Source organism: Protopterus annectens, chromosome 16.part0 (genome assembly GCF_019279795.1).
Source record: "Protopterus annectens isolate FY-2018-M chromosome 16.part0, PAN1.0, whole genome shotgun sequence".
Classification (NCBI taxonomy): Eukaryota; Metazoa; Chordata; order Ceratodontiformes; family Protopteridae; genus Protopterus; species Protopterus annectens.
Window position 1 is genome coordinate 257150420 of NC_056750.1, and position 22552 is coordinate 257172971.

The window sequence follows — 22552 nt, forward strand, 5'->3', positions numbered from 1 at the left end:
CTAGTACTTTAACTAGGTGGGTTTTGTGGAATCTAGTACTTTAACTAGGTGGATTTTGTGGAATCTAGTACTTTAACTAGGTGGGTTTTGTGGAATCGAGTACTTTAACTAGGTGGGTTTTGTGGAATCTAGTCTAGATTCAGTACCATGCAGCTGCAGTATTCCACACAGTGGTCTGTAGGACAGTCCTAAATGTGGATCATAGGGAGTGTGGATCAAAATATGTTATCTTTTTCAGGTTAATGAGAAAATGCTTTTTCTGCTGCATCTTGTAGTTATAATAAACATAAACATAGGGAATTTACAAAAGAAGGGCATAGGTGTCTTAATTTGCCATCATAACTGTAATGTAATTACTATATTTATAGTAGTAATATCCAGGGTAGCTCATGGTATCAGACTGCTGGGCTGCAGCCCCCTGCAAACTTTCTCAAAAAAAAAAAACAAAGAAAAAAGTTTAATTATTAAATTTGACACACTGGTAGCAGCTTGAACTGCAAGCTAGTGTGTAAAGTCGAATTGTGATTCTGTGCCGAACTTGGAGCAAGGTGCATGTGTGCTCAGGTTCTGCTTTAAATAAAAAGTTAAAAAAAAAAAACTTTTTTGAATCTGGACTGTTTTTAAAACTGTCCAGATTGGAAAGACCGCATGCATCAATGAAGATGCCCAGAAGTCATTGCCATTTTAACTGCAGGAAATAGCAAGCTGATGGGGCTGTGAAGCCAGCAGCCTGCCACATAATCTGAGTACATGACGTGGCTGCTGATTAGTCAGTCCTGTTACTCTCATGCTCTCTTCCCGTGCTTTAGTTGCAAGGGAGAGGCAAGAGATTGGAGAGGCAGTGATCGGATTAGGGCTTAAGGTAAGTTCTCATTTTTTTTCCCTGGCAGGGCCAACGAGATACTTCCTGCATTTTTTTCCTGGCAGGATCATCCAGATGCTAGTGGTCTGTGTGTTTTGGGGGCTATTGATTTTTTTTTTAATATAATATCCTGGCAGTTGTCAAACAGATACTAGATATGCAGTGCGTTCTGTGGGGTCCTTTGTGGGTGACATTTTTTTTTTTTTACCTGTAATGTTTGAAGGTATGTATATTGTTACTATATTAATCTTAATTTCCTCTATCATGCCCTTAATACCCAACATTCTGCCTTTCCTATCCTTTAGTCTCCATACTATTTCTACTAGCCACAACCTCCTTTTTGGTATAGCTACACCTGTCTTTGTTTTCTTTTCCCATGAGGAACTTGCCACCAGATTGTATTCTCCACATCCACAGCTTCTTATGATCTTATGTTTGAGAGATAGGACAACTGTATTGCTATTACTTGTGCTGTCATCCCTCATATGTATCTTAACTCGCTCTCTCTTTTAGTTCTCCCGCCTAGGCCTTTTTCCCAATCTCTTCTATTACTGCATGTAACATAATTATTTTTTTTTCTTTCTTTCTATGCGTGTTTTCAGAATTTCTCACAATTTGTTGTGATGCCCCCTCCAAATACCCTGATAACTATTTCTGTATTTACAAAGGATAACCCTTGTTTTCAAAGTTCCGTTTTCTACGAATGATATAGACTGACCCTCAACCCTCTCTTTTGTCAGAACCACAACAGTGTACTTTGCTGCTTTAGGGCCTCTGCAATTCCTTCTTGAGCCTGTTTCACCCAGCTCACTGGTCCTTTCCCCATTCATTTTGCCATTACTTATTCCCTTTCTATTCTTTCCCTCATTATCAATAAATGTGTATCAACCTCCTCTTGCTTGCATATTTATCCTTATTCATCTGCAGTGTTGGAGACACCAGTAGGCATAATGGTTAAGGTCTTTGCCTCCCATGCACAAGGTACAAGGTTTGATCCTGACCACCGACCAATGCCTGTTTGGAGTTCCCATGTTCTCCCTGTGTCTTTGTGGGGTTCCTCCCATGTCCAGTGAATGGAGCTGTGGGCAGTAGCACAGATTCTACATGGTGCCCAATATGGGGAAGAGTTGTACAGCCCAAAAGCTTTGGGCATCTACTGTGGTGCACAATATCCTCAAGATAGGAGAACACAGATCACACACTGCATGCCGTGGCAGGGCTAGCCACTCAGCGGTGTAAAATATGGCTCTAGGTGATTTGGTCATGTTGACTAATGTTGCCAAAATGGGCATGGGTAGTTACTGGTGATAAGTGGGTTGAGGTCCCGGCCTACTCTGACCTATGCCAGTGACCCATGCTAACAGTGGGAGGGGTATATGTGCCCCTACTGGCCAGTGTATGCACACTATAAAGCCCAGCAGCCCTGGGCCAATAAGCTACTGGTCGGCCAGTGTCTAGTTACCCAGCCTGGGTGACCTGGGATAGCTTGTTTGAGCAAAAGCTGGATGTACAACCAACCAACCAACCTGCCAAACATGAACTGAGAATTGCTATGCTTAATGTAGGTTCACTGATGCCAAGCATGAACTGAGAATTGCTATGCTTAATGTAGGTTCACTGACAGGATGCAGCATGGAAATGGATGACATGATGATATGAAGGAGGCTGGCCATCCTATGTATCCAAGAGACAAGATAGAAGGGCAGTGCAGCAAAGCCACTTGGCTTGGGATACAGAGTCTACTACTCAAGAGGGGGACAGGCTAGAAATGGTGTAGGAATTGTGGTGAGGGAGAGGCTTTAGAAGACAGTGAGGGATGTCATCAGAATTAGTGACAGACTCATGCCACTCAGACTCCAGTGTAATGATAGAACAGTATTCATAATCTCAACCTATGCCCCACAGCAGGGTTGTGATAGTGAGGAAAAGAGTGCATTCAGACAGCAGCTGCAGGACCTACTAGATAAAGCAGGATAACATGAATTGGTGTTGATAATGGGTGATTTGGATGCACATATCGGGAAAGACAGAACACGATATGAGGACTGACTGGGTCCACATGGGTGGGGGAACAGGAATAAAGAAGGAGAAGACTTCTGTCTGGCAAATGGCTTAATAATAGTCAACACATGGCGCAGAAAGAGAGATAGTCACAAGTTCACATATAAAAGTAGCCATCATGCAACTCCTAGACTTCCTCCTAGAAAGGAAAAGGCACTGGGGTAGAATCCATGATTGCAAAGTCATTCTCAGCGAAACAGTTGGCCCACAGCATAAACCACTAGTTGCCATAAACAGCTGCAAGGAGTGGTCAGAGAAGGCTCTACCAGGCGGAAGACCTGGAAGTTGACTGGAGAGAGTACAGCAGTTCAAGGAATTACTCAGGGCTCTAGCACCCCAAGAAGAGGAGGAAATAGGCAGAGCTGAACAAGAATGTCAGCACCTAAGAACAGCAGGAGTTAGGACTACAGAAAAGATGTGTGGCAGAGCCAGATATGGAAATAAGGTGCATAAGGAAAGCTGATGGTGGAATGCCAAAGTCCAGGAAGTCATCAAAAGAAAGAAGGAGTGCAGGAAGAAGTGAGAGATAGAAAAGACTGACCAGGCTACGAAGGACTACTGGTTGGTTAGCAAAGAAGCTAAGATAGAAGCTGCAATAACAAAGAGTAGGGCATCGGAAGCACTCTACCAACTTCTGGAAAGTGACACAGTAAGGGGCGCAAAGAAACCATATCAGGTTGCAAGGCAAAGACAGAAAGATAAAGAAGATAGTCAGACACTCTTCATAAGGGATGCCAGCAACAACCTGCTCATCAGTTCACAGGACAACAAAAGCAGGTGGAAGGAGTATTTCCAGCAGCTTCTGAATGAAGAAAACCCCACAGAAGCTGTACTGCTCCAAAAAGAGCCTACAACAAGAGAAGAATAGGAGCCAACCCTAGAAGAAGTAAGAACAGCACTAAGGAAGATGAAGCTAGAGAGACCAGCAGGCTCAGATGAGGTTACAGCAGATATGATAAAAATGCTGGGTGAGATAGGGTCTGAAGGGTACTTATAGCAATGTGGAGAGAAAGGTGTATTCCAGATGACTGGAGAATAATCATACTCATCCCAGTGTACAAGAACAAAGGGGACATCCATAACTGTGGGCAGTACAGAGGCATCAAACTCCTTTCACATTGCGTGAAAGTTCTGGAGAAGGTGATTAATAAATGGATACACAGAGTAGTAGAATGTAAGATGGGAGATGAGCAATTTGGATTCAGATCAGGATGCAGCACAAACGACCCGATGTTTGCAGTGAGACATATACTTGAGAAGAAGGTAGAGATGAGGAGAGAGACTTAGAGAAAGCATACAACAAGGTCCCAAGAAAACTGGGCAGTACTGCGGTGGTTTGAAGTCCCAGAAACATTGGTAGTATTAGTGCAGGCTATGTACAAGGACCCAATGACTCAAGTATGAACAGTGGTTGGCCTCACAGAGGGGCTCCCAGTGGGAGTGGGTGTACACCAGGGTTCAGCTCTGAGCCCACTGCTGTTCAAACTGGTGAGGGACTACATTTGCAAACAGGTCAGAAGGAACAGATCAACAAAGTTGCTGTATGCAGACGATGTGACTTTAAAGGCAGACTCTGAGCAAGAGCTTCAGCAAAGGATAGGAGAATGGAATGCAAATTGGAAGGCACATGGGATGAAACTTAGCATAGATAAGATGGTGATAATGGCAGCAAACTGGGGAAATCAGAAGAAGCTGAGAATAGAGATAGAAGGGAAGATAGTGGAACAGGTAAACAGCTTCAAGTATCTGGGAGGGGTGGTTGAGGAAAAGGGAAGTCTGAATGAAGAGGTCAAAGCTAGAATCAGAGGGGTTGCATCCAACTGGCATAGAGTGTCAGGTGTAGTCTATGACAGAAGAATGCCAAAGAAGCTGAAAAGTAAGGTGTACAAGACAGTGGTGCGACCAGTACTACTGTATGGTACAGAAACCTGGGCAGTAAAGGCAGAACAGTTGAAGAAGCTAGAGGTGATGGAAATGAAGTGCCTGAGAAAGGTGGTAGGATGCACACTGTGGGACAGATGAAGAAAGGAGCACATAAGAGCAGAAGCCCAAGTAGCTCCAATTACAGAAAAGATCAAAGAGAACATATTACGGTGGTTTGGACATGTGTAGAAAAGCAGAAGACAATCTGGTTAGGAAGATTTTGGACAGACAGGAAGAAGGTAAGAGGAAGCAAATACGTTCAGCAAAGAGGTGGAAGGATTATGTGAAAGAAGATCTGCGACAGTCAGGCATGAGTGTTGAAGAAGGCAGGAGTGTGGCACTGAATCTAGGGAGTTGGGAACAGTTAACATGATACCCCGACCCCATGTAGGAAAATGGGAAAAAGGGGCTGATGATGATGATGATGATCTTTTGGCAGGGTTAGTCAAGATACATTAGGATAGTTTGCCAATGTTTTGTTGCTGAAACAAACTCTACTCTTGCATGAGTAAAGTGAGTATGGGTGAAGTGAAGTAAGATCACATGCAAGTTCTTGGCTATGTGATGTGAATGAAACACAGTAATGTAACATTGGTCTTTTATTTTCATTATTTTAAACCTTGTAGGCTCAAAGCAGATTCTCTGTGTTGGCAGTTGGGATGGGGCAATGCCTATGTGTGAATGGAATGACTGCAGTTCTGGCTTGCTTTGCAAGAGTAATGTGCATTTGAGTGAAGTAAGATCAACCACAGCTCTGAACTCAGTATTGTTTACGTGAAAAAAAGAATACTTACCTTAATGACAGTTTTGTCTGCTTTTAGTTGTTGTTTTCAGATACTGTGGGTGGGGTAGGCAATGGAGATTGGGGTTATGTGTGAAAGAAACAACTGGCCCTGCTGTTTACTGTTGTAATTCCAACTTTGCAAAACTATAATACTTTTCTGCCTGTATTTTAAGATGACTGTAAAATAATTAGCAAGTTTATGAGTAATTCTTAATGTATGTTATTTCATATCTGTTCATGTATATACTGAATGTTTTGTTTAAAAATGTTTCTAATATGTTGGAGCTTTTCTCCATGGACATCTGTTGAAAAGTGTTTTCATCTAAAGCCGGTTGCAGAAACCTGGGTAAACAAATGTAAAATAAATAAAATAAAATGTGTATTTGGCTGGCACACACAAGCTGTAACTAATGTTTCTGTCAACAAAATTAAAGTAATGCAAGTATGTAACCCAACTGCTACTATCATTTCTACTTTAATGTTGACAGGGTAAAAAGCAGCTACTTTAGTTAGGTAATGGGGGGGTGTTTGTGAATGAAATGAGTTGACTGGCCTTGGCTGTTTACTGTTGTAATTCTGGCTTTGCAAGATTAATGTGTATTTGGGTAAAGTCAGCTGTCATACAAGCCCATAACTACTGTTTCTGTGCAATAGGGTAAATTAATGCAATCACTGCTATTTTTGTTTTAATCCTGGCAGGGTCAAAGCAGATACTTCAGGTCAACAATTGATATGATGGCTGTTTGTGGATGAAATGTTTGGCACTGTAGCTTTGGTGTTATACTTCTGGTTTTGCAGGACTAATGTGCATTTAGGCGAAACAAGACAGAATGCAAACTCTGACTATTTGTATGCATCAATTCAATACAGTAATGAAAACATTACTACTAATGCTGCCAAGGCCAAACCACCTACTTTAGATAGGTAACAGGTATGGGGGTGTTGTTTGTAAGTGAAATGAGTGGTTCTACTATTTACTGTTATACTTCTGCCTGTGTAATATTGCTGTGCATTTGGGTGTAGTGAGATCGAGTGAGTACAAGCACTGCCCTTTGGCTACAGTTTATGTGAAAGCAATACAGTAACGTAACTGTTGTCTTTTTTTTCATTTTTTTAACTTTCTAGGTTCAAACTAAGTACTTTGGATAGGCAATTGGGATGGGGGGCTATGTCAGTGTGAGAATGAAATGAAATGACTGGCCCTGCCTTTGTAACTCTTGCTTTGCACGACTAATGTTTGGGGGGGGGGTAAGCATACAGATTGTGACTGTTATCTCTGTGCAGTAAAAATTAAACTAAAACAATTGATTATTATTTTAATCCCGGAAGCATGGTGAGGATTGATCCTACTGTAACATAGTTCCACCCCTTTCTAGTTGGCCCTGCCCTTTTCTAATTGGTCCCACCCATTCGGCTGTCTTCTGCAGGCCACCTTTAATTTGATGAAGTAAATCACAGTTGTTAAACTTCTCTGTTCGATAGTTTGTACCTAAGCAGAAGAAACACTGGCTGCAGTAGTTTTTAGGTGCTCCTTAATTATTACAAGCCATCAACATCATCCTGCACTTTTTCCATATTTTGCATGAGTTCAAAGTGTTGCATTAACTGCCAACACCTCTCTTGATTCAATGTCACTCTCCTACGTCATTTGACAGTCATGCCTGACTGTCGCAGGCCTTCTCTCATGCAACCCATCAGTCTCTTGGCTGGATGTCCGCACTTTCTCTTGCATTCCTCCTGTCTATCCTGAATCTTCTTCACCAAACCATCTTCTACTTTTGTACACATATGCCCACATCATTGTAATCTTTTTTATTTGTACCTTTGTCCCAATGGGGATACTTTGGCTTCTCCTCTGATATCATTTCTTTGCCTGCCCCACAGTGTGGACCACTTGTCTCAGGCACTTTATCTCTGTCATCTCTACCTTCCACAGCTGCTCTGTCTTAACTATCCAGCTTTCTGTATTATAAAGAAATACTTTACTCTAATGGGTCTCAGCCTTTTAAATAGTTACCGATTATTAGTTGCAAAATTGCCTAATTTGTAAAATATTTATGATATTTGGTTTAGTACAGATCTAAAATTCTATACTCAACAATTGTAAGGACTTTTGCAAATGTTTATGATGTTTTGCGAGTTGTTGTCTGGAATTTCATATTAGAGAAGGGTGTAGAATTTTGCTAAAATTATGTTATGGGACTCATCTTTTGATGAGGTTGGGCAGTGTTGTAAATTTTTATAATGTTTTGGGAGATGGATTATTAAATTCAAACTCACAACATAAAATAGACACATTTAAAAATATTTATGATGTCATTGGACTGAGGATCTAGCATTCAGCGTCTGACAAGGCTGGCAGTTCTTCAAGGGAGTCACTCAGCGACTCTTCAGACAGTTCTGTATGGCTGACTGCTATGCCAGCATTAACTACACTGTATCTGTTACCCCAAAATCCTGAACCTTTCTATCAGCAAACACAGCAATAACCTCATGGTCATTTCCGCAATATACAAATTGGGTCCAGCTTTAACTACCAGGCAATAAACTTCATTAAGACAAAAATGATGGCCTTTGACAATGTCAGAAGAGTAAAACAGTTATAAAACCATTAGGCCTTCAAAGGTCCTCTGGGTACACCACTGGATACTTCAGATGCATTACTATGTGCCTGGGCTACTGTACCATGTATGCAAAATTCACTTAGATCAGATAGGCAACAAGATAAACAGGCACATCAAGTTATGTGTCATTTTGAGCTCTTCTTGTACTCCTCATAATATCACTGGGTTAAAAAGGTCCTTCCCTTTTCACTGCTGGAATTTGGATTATCTTTTATGTATGTTTTGTATTAGTGTCTTCTTTAATGCAATTTGACTTAAATATTTGTGTGTGTGTGTGTGTGTGTGTGTGTGTGTGTGTGTGTGTGTGTGTGTGTGTGTGTCTGTGTGTGTGTGTTTGTGCCTGTGCGTGCGTGTGTGTTTGTGTGTGTGTGTGTGTGTGTGTATGTGTGCACATATGTGTGTCTATACACATATATATATATATGTGTGTGTGTGTGTGTGTGTGTGTGTGTGTGTGTGTGTGTGAGAGAGAGAGACAGTGGATCCCTATCATATGATCAAAGGAAAACTTCAAAATTAAAATGATTGAGACCATATGATTGATTCAATGATTGAGGTTTTGAAACATCAAATGTTTTGAACGGAGATTGCTGTACAGCACAGATCAGGAAATTTACCCTTTTCCTCACTGTACTACAATCTCAGAATTGGTATATTTAATTTGCAGGGGGTGTGGGGTGCAGGGGGCTTGCTTCCCTGCAAAAACATAAAAAAAAATTTTTGTTTTTATTTTTTCTTCTGTGTTCGGTGTTTCAAAACTTTGATGATATGGTCTTGAGCATATGAATTTAGAAGTTTTGAAACTACGATCATATGATATGGATCTATATATATATATATATATATATATATATATATATATATATATATATATATATATATATATATAAAACAATATCTCGCTCTCTCTCTATATATATATATATATATGTGTATATATATATATATATATATATATATATATATATATATATATATATACATCCACCCACACATATATACATATATATATATATATATATGGGTCACCTTCAGATGCCCGACAACGCGTTTCGCCGACACGGAATCCGACGGGACGAAAACACCGACAACGCAGATGACCGACAAGGTGAGAACCCGACGGACACGGTAAGTGTGCAATCGAGTGAGGGATTTAGTGTTAGGGAGCGGACAGGTAAGTGCGATAGTGAGGACTGTGGGTTTAGGGGTGGGTTAAGTGAGTTAGGGTTAGGGTGCAGGTAGGGTGTGTGCGATAGTGAGGGACTGTGGGTTTAGGGGTGGGTTAAGTGAGTTAGGGTTAGGGTGCAGGTAGGGTGAGTGTGCGGTGTGTCGGACCTTGTTAGGGGTGGGTAAGTGAGTTAGGTTAGGGTGCAGGTAGGGTGAGTGTGCGGTAGTGTCGGATCTTGGGGTTAGGGGTGGGTAAGTGAGTTAGGTTAGGTGCAGGTAGGGTAAGTGAAGGTGTCGGACCTTAGGGTTAGGGTTTGGGTTAGGGATAGTGGATATGTTATGTAGTGTACTGTGTTGTTTACGTGTAGTGTGTTGGTGTAATGGTTTTCAGTGTTTTGCGTTGTCGGTATTTTTTGTTGTTGGTCTTTTGGTGTCGGTGATTAGTGTGTCGGCGAAACGCAATTTCGAGGATATAAAGGTGATCCATATATATATATATATATATGAGTATCTCATTAAACCTCAATTGCTTATAAGAGTGAACACACAAAGAACAATAGTTTTAGATCAAATCCAAAATGATCGAAATGAACAAAAACTAAATTTTTTTTGTAGAGGGCAAGCCCCCCCTGCAGCCCCCATACCTCCTGTTAATTATACATACCAACTCTGAGATCACACAGCAGCAGGAAAAAGGGCAAATTCGCTCACCACCATGCACCATGATCCCACATAAAAGGCTGCCAGGAAACCTATACAGAAAAGGACGTTTGCTCATATGAGCAATGGCTGTTTGTTACACCTACAAAAAACTTTAACCTCATATGAGTGTTTGCTGTTTTGACCTGCCACGATACCTCTCAGCTGTACAAATTTTTGCAGAATGTCTAGATTTTCGCATCATATTTTTGGTCCATTCCTCGTAAAAACCTGTGTTTGTTTGGCAAATCACTGAGGATAGAAGTTCCTATGTAATGATGGATATTTGAGTTTCAGACTTTGTATCCTTTGAAAATCCATAATAATGCAAAACATGTTATTTTAGCAAACTTCTAAGTTTATAAGAACAATATTTAGAAATCATCCCTATTTTTGGGTCTTTGCCCCCCAATTATTTTTGGCATTGTCCAGATTTCTTGCTCTGAGATGTTGAGAGGTATGCCTGCAACTACTGTATATATATATATATATATATATATATTTGTGTGTGTGTGTGTGTGTGTGTGTGTGTGTGTGTATGTGTATATATATATATATATATATATATATATATATATATATATATATATATATATATATAAAGAGAGAGCGAGCACCCCTCCAAAACATTTAAAGAACAAAATAATGAAGGAACAAAATGTTAAAGGTGGAATTTGCCCTTTTCCTCAATGTTGTGCAATCCCAGAGTTGGTACATAGAAATATCAGGAGGTATAGTGTGATGGAGGGCTTGCCTGCCTGTATAAATAGGTTTCAACATTTTGTGCCTTTAGCATTACGTTCTTTTGACATTTTGGAGGGGAGACATATATATGTATACTCACACACACACACACACACACACACACACACACACACACACACACACACACACACACACACACACACATACACTACATGTAGAGAATAATAAATATATACCAGGACTGAATAAGTCTGCACTGTATACTAAAAGTCTGTTCGGAGCATAAACCAAACCATGAAACTATGTAATATAGAGGCTCCGTTGTGCCTGATTGCAATTACTTCTTAAACAATATGGAAATAGACAGCTGATATAAATATATTTTTTTGCACTTGATCTGTTTCAGTGATTTTTAACAGTACTGATCTATTTTAGTTTTTATTTATTTGCTTGACTGAATTATTACTTATCTGTGTCTGCATTTATATATTTGCTTGATCTCTGTCTGAATTTTGTTTCCTGAGCTTTGCTGAAATTTTTATGTCTGTTTTGAGGCATTTGTCACAGCACTTGAGCTGGGGCCAACTGGTTTCCTATAGGGGTCCTTCCACTCTCTGGTATAAAAGAACTACCTTTGTGTGACTTTGTGCTTATCTTGCTAGAAGCTCCATTGTGCCTAACTGAGACTACTTCTTAAACAATCTGGAAATACAGAGCTGATATAAGTATATTTTTTTGCACTTGATCTAACTGCTTCAGTAATTCTTAACAGTAATATTCTGTTTTATTTATTTGCTTGACTGAATTATTACTTATCTGGGTCTGCATTTATATATTTGCTTGACCTCTGTCTGAATTTTGTTTTTTCTCCCACTGTCACCAAATTGTTGTTGTGTTCTTAAGCTTGGTGGCTTTTGCAGTTCCATGCGCCTACTATAGATTTCATCTGGGACACTCCTCCCAGCCCTTTCTCATTAGCTCATTCTTCCTAATACAGAGAGATCATTTGGGAAGGCCAACCCCCCTTAGTTTCTTGACCTTGAATTATCTTCTGTTCCTCCTCTCCCTTTCCACTTTACTAAAAAAAAACTTTATTCAGCTGCTATTACAGTATTTGTTTCCTCCTCCTACTCTGTTACTTCATCTTGCTTTTTCTGCTGCTTGTTCTCTAAAGTGTTCAATTGCATCTTTTCTGCTGCATCTATTGTTGCTTGTTTATAGCCTGTTTAAATTGTAAGTGTTATTCTAAGCCTGTTAGTTTTGGTTTAAGCACTTGGGGTTTAGGTCTACCCCTTTCTCGGGCATATCTCCCTCAGATTCCGACAAATATGGATGGACAATTTCCTACATTTTCTCCTGCCAGTCTGGTTGGTATGGGCATCCTGAGACACTGTAGCAACTACCTCATGAACATGGACAACCATCTACTACTACCACCTAGGAACACAGTTTGTGAGAGATGCTATTATATTAGGAACCTACAGTCTATGCTCTCTCCCTCACAGGCCAGTATATCTGGCACTGAGAAGGTTGTCAACACAATCACTACACCTCAAACACCACCAAAACCTACACAACACACACCCACATATGAGGAGGTTCACAACAAAAACATACGCAAACAAAGGAGACCTCTGAGGCAAAAACACACGCGAACTCCACAACCCTCCACATCACATACCACACATAGTCCATGCACCTGTGTCTCACAGCCACTAAGGCTTAACCATAAACCCAACATGTTAGTCATAGGAGACTCCACTGTAAGACATACAGATGTGCCTCTCATCAGGCTGGATAAGGAGAAAGTCACAGTTAGTTGTTTGTCAGGTACCAGAATCCACCATATCACACACACACTCAAGTGTCTCAACAACAGATACTGTTATGACTCTGTCATAGTCCATTTTGAATGAATGACTTCAGATGTACCTCTCTGGACTATATGAAGAGAGACATGATTGAGCTCACTGAATATGTGCCCCAGGCAGGTATGTCCCTAGCCTTAAGCAGCATTCTGCTGTCATCCAGAATGATGCCTTAATACAAACAGAAGATGATTGACTTTAACCATTGGCTTAGTTTCTGGTGTCATTCCAAGGGTATCCGATACCTGACAGCCTGGGAAGATATGATCAATAGACCATGATGCTTTGCCAGAGATGGCCTGCATCTGTCTCACTTGGGCTTCAGGCATCTGGCAAAGGTTCTTGCCTCCCCATAGTGCCTTTTTTAGGAAAAGTGATGAGGTCAAAAGTACCAACATAAAAATTTCAACAAAATTCAAATTAATGGTCATGCTGCTAAACGCTAGGAGTCTAAACATGAAACTGCACTTAATGCAAGCATTCTTAACCAAGGAAGATGCTGATATTTGCACAGTCAGAGAAACCTGGTTCAAAGTTGTGGAGAGCATCCCAACCTTACCTGATTACTCATCCTATCATACATTCAGACCCCAAACTGTGGGCAGCAAAGCCAAAGGAAGTAGAGTTTTAATATATATTAAAGACATGCACACTTCCAGGCTGGTCAAACAGTATGATGCACAGGATACACTCCAGGTGCAGTTAACCATTGACAAGACCCCTATTCAAATCATAGCTAGCTACAGGCCTCCAAATTTGACTCAAGATGCCCACTATGCCTATCTGGACCTTTTCATATCTATCAAGATTCAACCCTTTACCCTGATCCTGGGTGACATTAACTACCCAAACATAGATTGGAAGAACTACTTATGCCATAACACAAATGCCCAGAGATTATTTGATTTTGTCAATGCAAATGCCTTGAAACAGCTAGTCGATACCCTCACAAGAAATGTTAATATTTTGGACTTGGTATTAACCAACATGAGTAACCACTGCAGCATCCCTATACTATCATCCTCCCTGGTAAAATCTGACCATAAAGTGGTCACTTTAGAAGTCACCATCTCTCCTGACCCCCTCTAGCTAGGGTCAAACAAAAAAACTTCTCCAAAGCTGATTACAACCTCCTGAGGGATGGTATTAACAGATTCACAGCCCCTTCCCCCAATGTTGAAATCTACACCAAAGTTCTATTCGAGCATTTACATAGATGCATGGAATCAGGATTACCAGACAGGACAAAATCATCCTCCGCAAGGAAGAGTAAACCTGTCTAGTGGACATCTGCAACAAATAAACTCTATAATAAATGGAAAAATTGATGTCTAGGACCAAGAAGGAGCAGGTGCCCAATTGGAAGCAATCTCTACTTAGCCCGAACAAGCAAACAAGAGCAGTAGTGAAATCTTCCAAAGCAAACTTCAAGTTCAAATTGGCCACATCTACTAGAGACAATCATAGAGATTCTTCACATACGTCCACAGTCTCAAAGGAAGCACCCAGATCTCCTCAGAACTGGTGGTCAAGGACACCACATACACAAATGCCGTAGATATAGCCAACCTGCTGGCTGACAGATTCAGTGAAAACTTCACTCCTCTGCCCCCCATCAGGAAATCAGGATATTCAAAGTATCTGCCCCCTCCCCTTATCTCTAGGGAACAGGTCATCACTGCCCTCTCAAAGGCAAAAAATACAGCCTCCATGGGACCCGATAACATCCCAGGCTGCATCCTACATGAATGCAGGCAGGAGCTTGCAGCACCATTAGGCGCCCTATTCAACCAAGCCTAAGTACTAGCTTTATCCCAGCTGAGTGGCGGACAGCCACTGCCATCCCTTTCCACAAAGGTGGAGCATCCACAGAACCAGGAAATTATAGACCCATCAGCTAATTAGCCTGATCTACAAGGCCATGGAACAGATTATCATGGACCTCATTAATAAGTACATTGGGACATTGACAACCTCCAAACACTTGATCCTGCACAGTTTGGCTTTGTCAAGGGGAGGTCATGTCTGTTAAATTTGCTCAACTTCTATGTGAGACTCACCAAAGCCATGGATGAGGGGAAGATGTTACACACCACCTACCTTGACCTGGCCAAAGCCTTTGACACTATTATCCACTCAGGCATAATAGATAAACTAAATTAATACATAAATATTACCTCTTCACAAAATGCATAACTACTTCAGAGTCAAGAAAATAAAATATTTTGATTCACTCCTAGGAATGAACCTCACTGTATCTTCCAAGCAGTTGTGACTGAACAATTAATATTTCCAAATGCATATTTCATGTAAAAGTGCATTCCAGTTTAAGAAGCCTGGCTGCCTTTGAGGACAAGATGTTGTTTTGACTGCCAGTAGACTCAGAGGTTGTGACACTCACACTGATAACTAATTAATTTATTTAGTTCTAGATATTTGATATGGCATGGGGGTCTCCTTAATTCATTCTTGTACTAGTAAATAAATACAGACACCTATAAAAGAAAAATAATCATGCCAAGACATTTCTTAAAGTGGAAATATACACTCAGAAGAGGGCATATGCTGTTACCAATTCGGTATGTTTAAATGAGATGTTGTATCTGTTAACTGCACACTCAGATTTAAGCTCCTTCATATAGGTCACTGTCAAGTCCTTTCCTAAGAATTAATATTATTTCTTTCCTAGCTCCTTCGATTTACTACTGTCAGTGTTTTCCTTCCTCAATGAAACAAAATATCTATAAAAACAAAGAAGGAATGGTACCTTGTTTAGTCGATATTTAGAAAAGACATGATGTACAATGGGTTGTGGGATAACCATATATAGTCATTATTATGTTAGAGGGAAAAGTCTAAAATATGTGTCACAACAAATGTCAAAATGGATTTTATATTTCAGACGGGCAGCATGTTTGTAGTCTGAAATGCATGGATACAGGAGCTAAATGTTGTCCCTTTGTGTGATTGCATGGACGATGCCATGGAAAAGCAGGACAGTGATGAGAAAATGCTGAGATGTAATAAGTATCAGTGAGCGCATACTTCTACTGTCAGTTAAGATTATAAATTATAATCGGAACGCATTTTCCAGAACTATTCTACACTTTAATTCATGTAATAAAAGCCTGCAGCTGTCTGCCGAATTAGTTAGATTATGTTAGTCTTTGCTTATGCAGCCAATATATTCTGAACAATAAATGTTTTGCCTTAAGCTGCTTTAGTGTCTCAGTTGATTTACTGAAGATGGATGGTAATAAGGAACCTTTTATTACATTAATGCATACATAAGGGAAATGCGGCCTTTATACACACCAGGAGAATATCGGTTGTTGTCATGTATAACAATGCATAAAGCAACTTTACTGCAAGATGCAGCTAAGTAAGGCCTAATAACTCTATGTCAGTGGTAAAGTGTGAGCTGATATGCTGCCATGGTGTGATAAAAAATGGAAAATGAACTGATGATGTTATTTGACTTCAATATTATCAAACACTCAGAATCATAATTTGAATGAAGACATAGCTTATGGTTATGTACAATGAATTATTTATCTGACATCATTATAGGTTCATAGGTTCATACTAGGCTATCTGCCCTGGGGCATTTATAAGCCTAGCCCGATTGTGTTTGGCTTATGCCACCCCTTGATTTGAGTATACTGTGCCCTTTTTAAAGTTTAGTTTACTGTGCCTCTGTCTAATAGTGACACGGAAGTAATCCCCGGGACAAACCTACGATCCCCCATCCACTCATCAAGATTCTTCTTGAAGAGAGTCAGTGAGGTGCTCTGCCTAACATGAATTGGAATTCTATTCCAGAGGGAAGGGAGCCTCTAGGTTATGAATCTGTCCCTCCAACATGTTCTATTTATTTCTGTGCTGAGGTTCAAGTCCCTCGAGCGCGTGGTTCTAAGGGATTTAGATTTACTGAGGTGGAGCATGTCCATTAATTCTGGGTTGGACATAGCTTTATATGTCAGGCATAGATCGCCTCGAAGTAGGCGGTATGCAACTGAGTAGAGCTGGAGTTTTTTTAACCGAGCAGCATATGGCATCTGTTTGAGTCCCTTGATCCTCCTGGTGAGGTACTTTTGGGGTGAAAATATTTACCTTCAATCGGTAAAGCTCCAGTGGTGAGAATCAAACCTTGCACCTTGTGATAGAAAGGCATACACCTTAACCACTGTACCACTTGGCTTTTCAGATTATAACTGTTATAGTGCTACCAAACTACCAAAGTGACCACAACCGTACTTTGAAATATGATATCATTACCGTGCTCCTTATCTGTGCAAAACGAAAAGTGTAAAAAATGAAAAAAATCTGCCTCTTTATCCAATTACAAAGAATCTAACTCATGTGACTGGATCCTGATAGTTCACCCACCTAGCTTTGATGATTATGTAAATTGTTTAATAAAATACTGGAAAATGCCTTAAACATCTACACTCCTTCACAAACTGTGCAAAGTAGACATAAAGAGATTCAGATAGTTTGTTTATTAAAATAGTTAAGTCACTGGTATTATAATAAGACTTAGCACGGAAGACATAAAAGAAATCAGGTGAAGAAATTTACAATAAAAAAATACACACACAGTATTGAGCTAAATTAAATAAGTGCCAGGCACAAATAAGACTGTATGAGCAAAACTAGTATACTGCATTGTACAGTAATAAATGTTGTGAAATTATGGAAAACCATTAATGATACAGGAGCAGAACAAAGCATGCTACTGAGTTTAGCACAGATGTGTCACTTGCCTTTAATAGGATTCAGAAGTGTGCATAATTAGCATGATGTTCCAGGCTAATATTTATGAATCACCAGTGAAAACAGCTGGAACAATGGCATAGCAATACACCATTGAACAGACTCCTTAGGGCCAGACTCCTTAGGGCTGTGTGAATGCCAGTCTTCTCTGCTCTGAAAAGTTGTGTATTTGGAATTATGCCTGTTCCCTACTGAAAGCAAAGGGTGCAATGTAGCTAAATGCGCTGTGTACATGTTTCTATGCTTGGATGTTGCGTTGTATTGCCTTTTATGAATTGCCATAATACTCAACTTGAAAAAGTACAAGGATGTCCAAGATGAGCAGAGGCCTGATTTATATCTGTTGTGCTTATGGACTGGTGCAATAGCATGTATCTCCAGAAATTGTTGCTGCTCATTTATGAGCAGTTGTACAGCTGAGAATGATGTTGTGCTTACTGCACAAGACTACATAAGGAGGCCTTGCTTACTACACAACTTTTTGTGAAAATCACTCAAGATTTCAGGTCTATACTATATTAATGAATAGTAAAAATGCTGACTCACCTTTAATCGACATGAAAATGTCGAACCTGCAGTTCACTGAATGGTCAAATCACTGATTTCTTTCCAAGGGAAAGAAATCGGTAGGCCAACAACGAACACCACATAAAAATAAACACTTTTAAGTGGAGGGCTTCACCCCCACACCTCCCCAACATGGGGGTCTATGCTCCCACACCCCCAACTAAATATTCTAAATCTGAGAGCGCACTACAGTCAGGGAAAGGGCAGATGTAACAGAACGGCCAACCGATTTCTTTCCCTTGGTGATTTGGCCGTTCAATGAACTGGAGGTACAACATTTCAATTAAAGGTGATTCAATGTTTTTACTAGTCGATCATATAATATAGACCCAACATTTCACAGCACTCCTTTACAAAGGAAAAGTACAAATTTGACTATGTCATTGTTCATGTTGGTGTGAATGACCTGAGACTTACCTCCCTGGACTACATGAAAAGAGACATGGAAGAGCTCTCTGATCATGTAGCCCAGGCTGGTATGACACTGACCCTGGGTAGCATCCTGCCCTCACCAAGAATGATACCTCAGTATAAAGAAAAAATGATCAAGTTCAACAATTGGCTAAGCTTCTGGTGTCATTCAAAGGGGATCCAGTGTCTGTCAGCCTGGGATGACATGCTTGACAAGCCATGTTGCTTCGCAAGAGACGGCTTGCATCTGTCAGCCCTAGGCTTTTGAATACTGGCAAAGGCTCTTGCTGCCCCCATAGTGCCTTTTTTAGGCAAGGCTCAAAAGTCAAACCCACCTCCGTAAACAGCACAATTAACAAAAAACTGAGGGTTATGCTACTCAACGCCAGGAGTTTAAATCTCAAAATGCACGCGCTCGAAGCACTCCTCAGTATGGAGCATTTCGACATCTGTGCAGTAACTGAAACCTGGTTCAAGGCTCCAGAGAGCACCCCAGCACTACCAGGCTACAACTCATACCACACGTTTCGACCACAGAACACGGACCGAAACACAAAAAGGTGGGGGTGTATCCATATTCATCAAGGATACCTACACCTCCAGGTTAGTGGCACAGCATGACACCTCTGAGATCATCCATGTGCAACTAACATCAGGCAAATCTGCAATGCAAATTGCGGCCTGCTATAGATCACCCTCCATGGCCCAGGACCACCACTCCACCTTTCTGGAGACACTGGAAAACATGAAGGTCCTACCAAACACCCTGATATTGGGTGATTTCAATTACCCAACCATTAACTGGGAAAACTATTTAAGTACAAACTCCCAGGCCCAGCGCTTCCTGGAATTCATCAACTCTAATGCCCTGGATCTCCTGGTAAACTCCCCTACCAGAGGTGAAAATATATTGGACCTGCTCATCACCAACATGGTGACAGGTGTTCCACACCGGCAGCTAACCTGTCACTGGTTAGATCAGACCATAAACTAATCACTCTGGATGTCCACACCCCACCACCACCCCCAACTAAGAAAACCACAGTAAAAAACTTTTCTAAAGCAAACTTCACCTTACTTATGACAGAGGTGGTAAGTTTCACAGTCCCCACGCTAAAGGATAACGCTTCCCAAGATGCAGAAACCTTTACAAATGCCCTCTATGAGCACCTACAAGGATGCATGGATCATGACATCCCTAGCAAAACCAAGACTCACTCCTCTAAGAAAAGGAAACAAGTCTGGTGGACCCCTGCCATAAACAGGCTATACAATAGAAGGAGGAAACTAGTTCAGAAAAAAAGCAAATCCCTAGAAGGAAAGGCATCCCTGAACAGTATCAGTAAGAAACTTAGGTCCCTCATAAAATCATCCAAGGCTAACTTCGAAAGAAAAATAGCCAAGGATTGAAAAAATAACCACAAAGCCTTCTTTAGCTATGTTAAGACTCTAAGTGGCAACTCACAGATATGCACTGAACTAGTGCAAAATAGCCCAAAATATACTGAACCTACTGATATTGCCAACATCCTGGCAGATAGATTCAGTGCAAACTTCACCCCCCCACCCCCAAAAGGGCCCACAACAATACCGGAAAAGTGTAGTGTCCCGGAAATCACAGACGCACAGGTGAAAACAGCCCTTTCAAAAGCCAAAAACACAGCGTCAGTGGGGCCAGATGGTGTCCCAGGCTGCGTCTTGCATGAACTACAGAACGAACTAACCTCCCACCTAAACAATCTGATCATCCTCAGCCTCTCCACAGGCTACGTGCTCATAGAATGGTGCACAGCAATGGTTATTCCACTCCACAAAGGAGGGGCCACAACTGACCCTGGAAACTATCGCCTCATAAGCCTGACTAGCCTGGCCTGCAAGGCTATGGAGTGCATCATCATGGAACTCATTAACAAAGACATTGGAAAGCTCCAAACACTTGACTCAACCCAGTTCGGCTTTGTTAAGGGCAGAACATGCCTCCTAAACCTGGCTGACTTCTTCCAGACAGTCACCAACGCCATAGATGAGGGAAAGGTGGTTTACACAGCCTACCTTGACCTCGCCAAGGCTTTCAACACCATTCTCCAGTCGGGTATTACAGAAAAACTTACCACCTGAACATAAACCCATGTGATCTCTGCCTGACTTACAAAGCCATGTCCAACTCAGAATTGATGGACATGCTCCACCTAAAGAAATCCAAGTCACTGCGAGCCACACGCTCTAGTGAGCTAAACCTCACCACAACAATAAATAAAACATGCTGGAGGGATACATTCCTGTCACAGGGACTCCCCATGCTTTGGAATAAAATTCCAAACTACATTAGCCAGAGCCCCTCGCTAACACTCTTCAAGAGAAACCTTGACGAGTGGATGGTTAACAGAAAATACCCCCCTGGGATCACTTCATTGGCTCTGCTTGACAGAGGATCAGTTAATTAATCAATGGGTGGCGAAAGCTGACACACTCGGGCTAGCCTTATAAATGCCCTTGGGCAGATAGCCTAGTACCTACCTATGAACCTATGAACCTATAATGGGAGCCTAAAAGAAGACAAAGCCCATGAGGTTAGGAACAAAAGTAGAACTACACCACACATAAAATGGGCAAACTTTGCAAAGCAGATACATCATCGTTAACAATCCCCTTTTTTCCCATTTTTTTACATGGGGTCATGGTGTTATATCACTTGTCGCCATCTCTCCCTACTCAATGCCACTCTCTTAACTTCCTCGACACTCATGCATGACTGGCACAGGTCTTCTCTCAAACAATCCGTCCACCTCTTTGCTGGATGCCTTAATTTCCTCTTGTCTTCTTCCTGTCTATCTCAAATCTTCTTCACCAAATTTTCTTCTGCTTTCCTGCACATATATCCAAACCACTGCAATCTGTTTTCTGTAATTTTCTGTAATTTGAGCTACTTTGGCTTCTGCTTTTATGTCCTCATTTATTAATTTGTCCCACAATGTGCATCATGTCCAGGCACTTCATCTCCATCACTTCTAGCTTTCATATCTGCTCTGCCTTTACTGATCAGGTTTCTGTACCATACAGTAGTACTGCCGAACCACTGTTTTGTACACTTTACTTTTCAGCTGTTTTGACATTCTTCTATCATACATTACCCCTGACAGTCCATGCCAGTTGGCTGCAGCCTCTCTGATTCTAGCTTTGACTTCTTCGTTTAGACTTCCCTTCTCCTTCGCCACTCCTCCCAGATACTTGAAACTGTTAACCTAGTCCACTGTTTTCCCTTCAATCTCAGTTTTTTCTGATTTCCCCCATTTGCTACCCATAACAACTGTCTTATCTGTACTCAATTTCATCCCATGTGCTTTCAGTTTTGCATTCCATTCACCTACCGTTTGCTGAAGTTCTTTTTCAGAATATGTCTGTAATACCACAACATCTGCATACAGCAACTTTATCAGTCCTCTCTGACCTATTTGCTAACGTAGCCCATCACCAGTACGAACAGCAGTGGGCTCAGGGCTTAACCTTGATGCACACCTACTCCCGCTGGAACACTTCTGTAAGACCGAACACTTTGTTTGAACTTGTAATCCAATAAAACTCTGCTAGAAATGTTATAGACCAGAAAATAATTCCATACTGACACCGGACTAAGACTTCAAAATTGATTAGAAACAAATATAGGTTAAGTGTTTTCTTCTTTCTCTGTACAGGACTTCATCAGAACCTAGCACTCATTAAATAAACAATTATTTTCTCATGTGACGCTCATAACACGCAATTAGTTTAAAGCATTTAAATAAAAAAAATTAGGTAAAAAAACTTCCTAAAATCATCTTAAAGAAACCATGTTACATGTATAATACAATGAATTCAAATATAAAGATATGTTAAAAAGCTTGTCTAATAAAAATGCTTTTAACATATAAAATACAAACAATTTTGTACTTGAATCACTGGGTCCTTGTACATAGCTTGCACTAATTCTACCAATGTTTCTCGGACTTTGAACCACCGCATGACTGCCCAAATCAGCTTCCTTTGGACCTTTAACAAAATGCAAGCAACTCTCAGAATATTCACAAACTCCAAAAACACATTCATCTGTGTTCCTTGGGACCTTGTC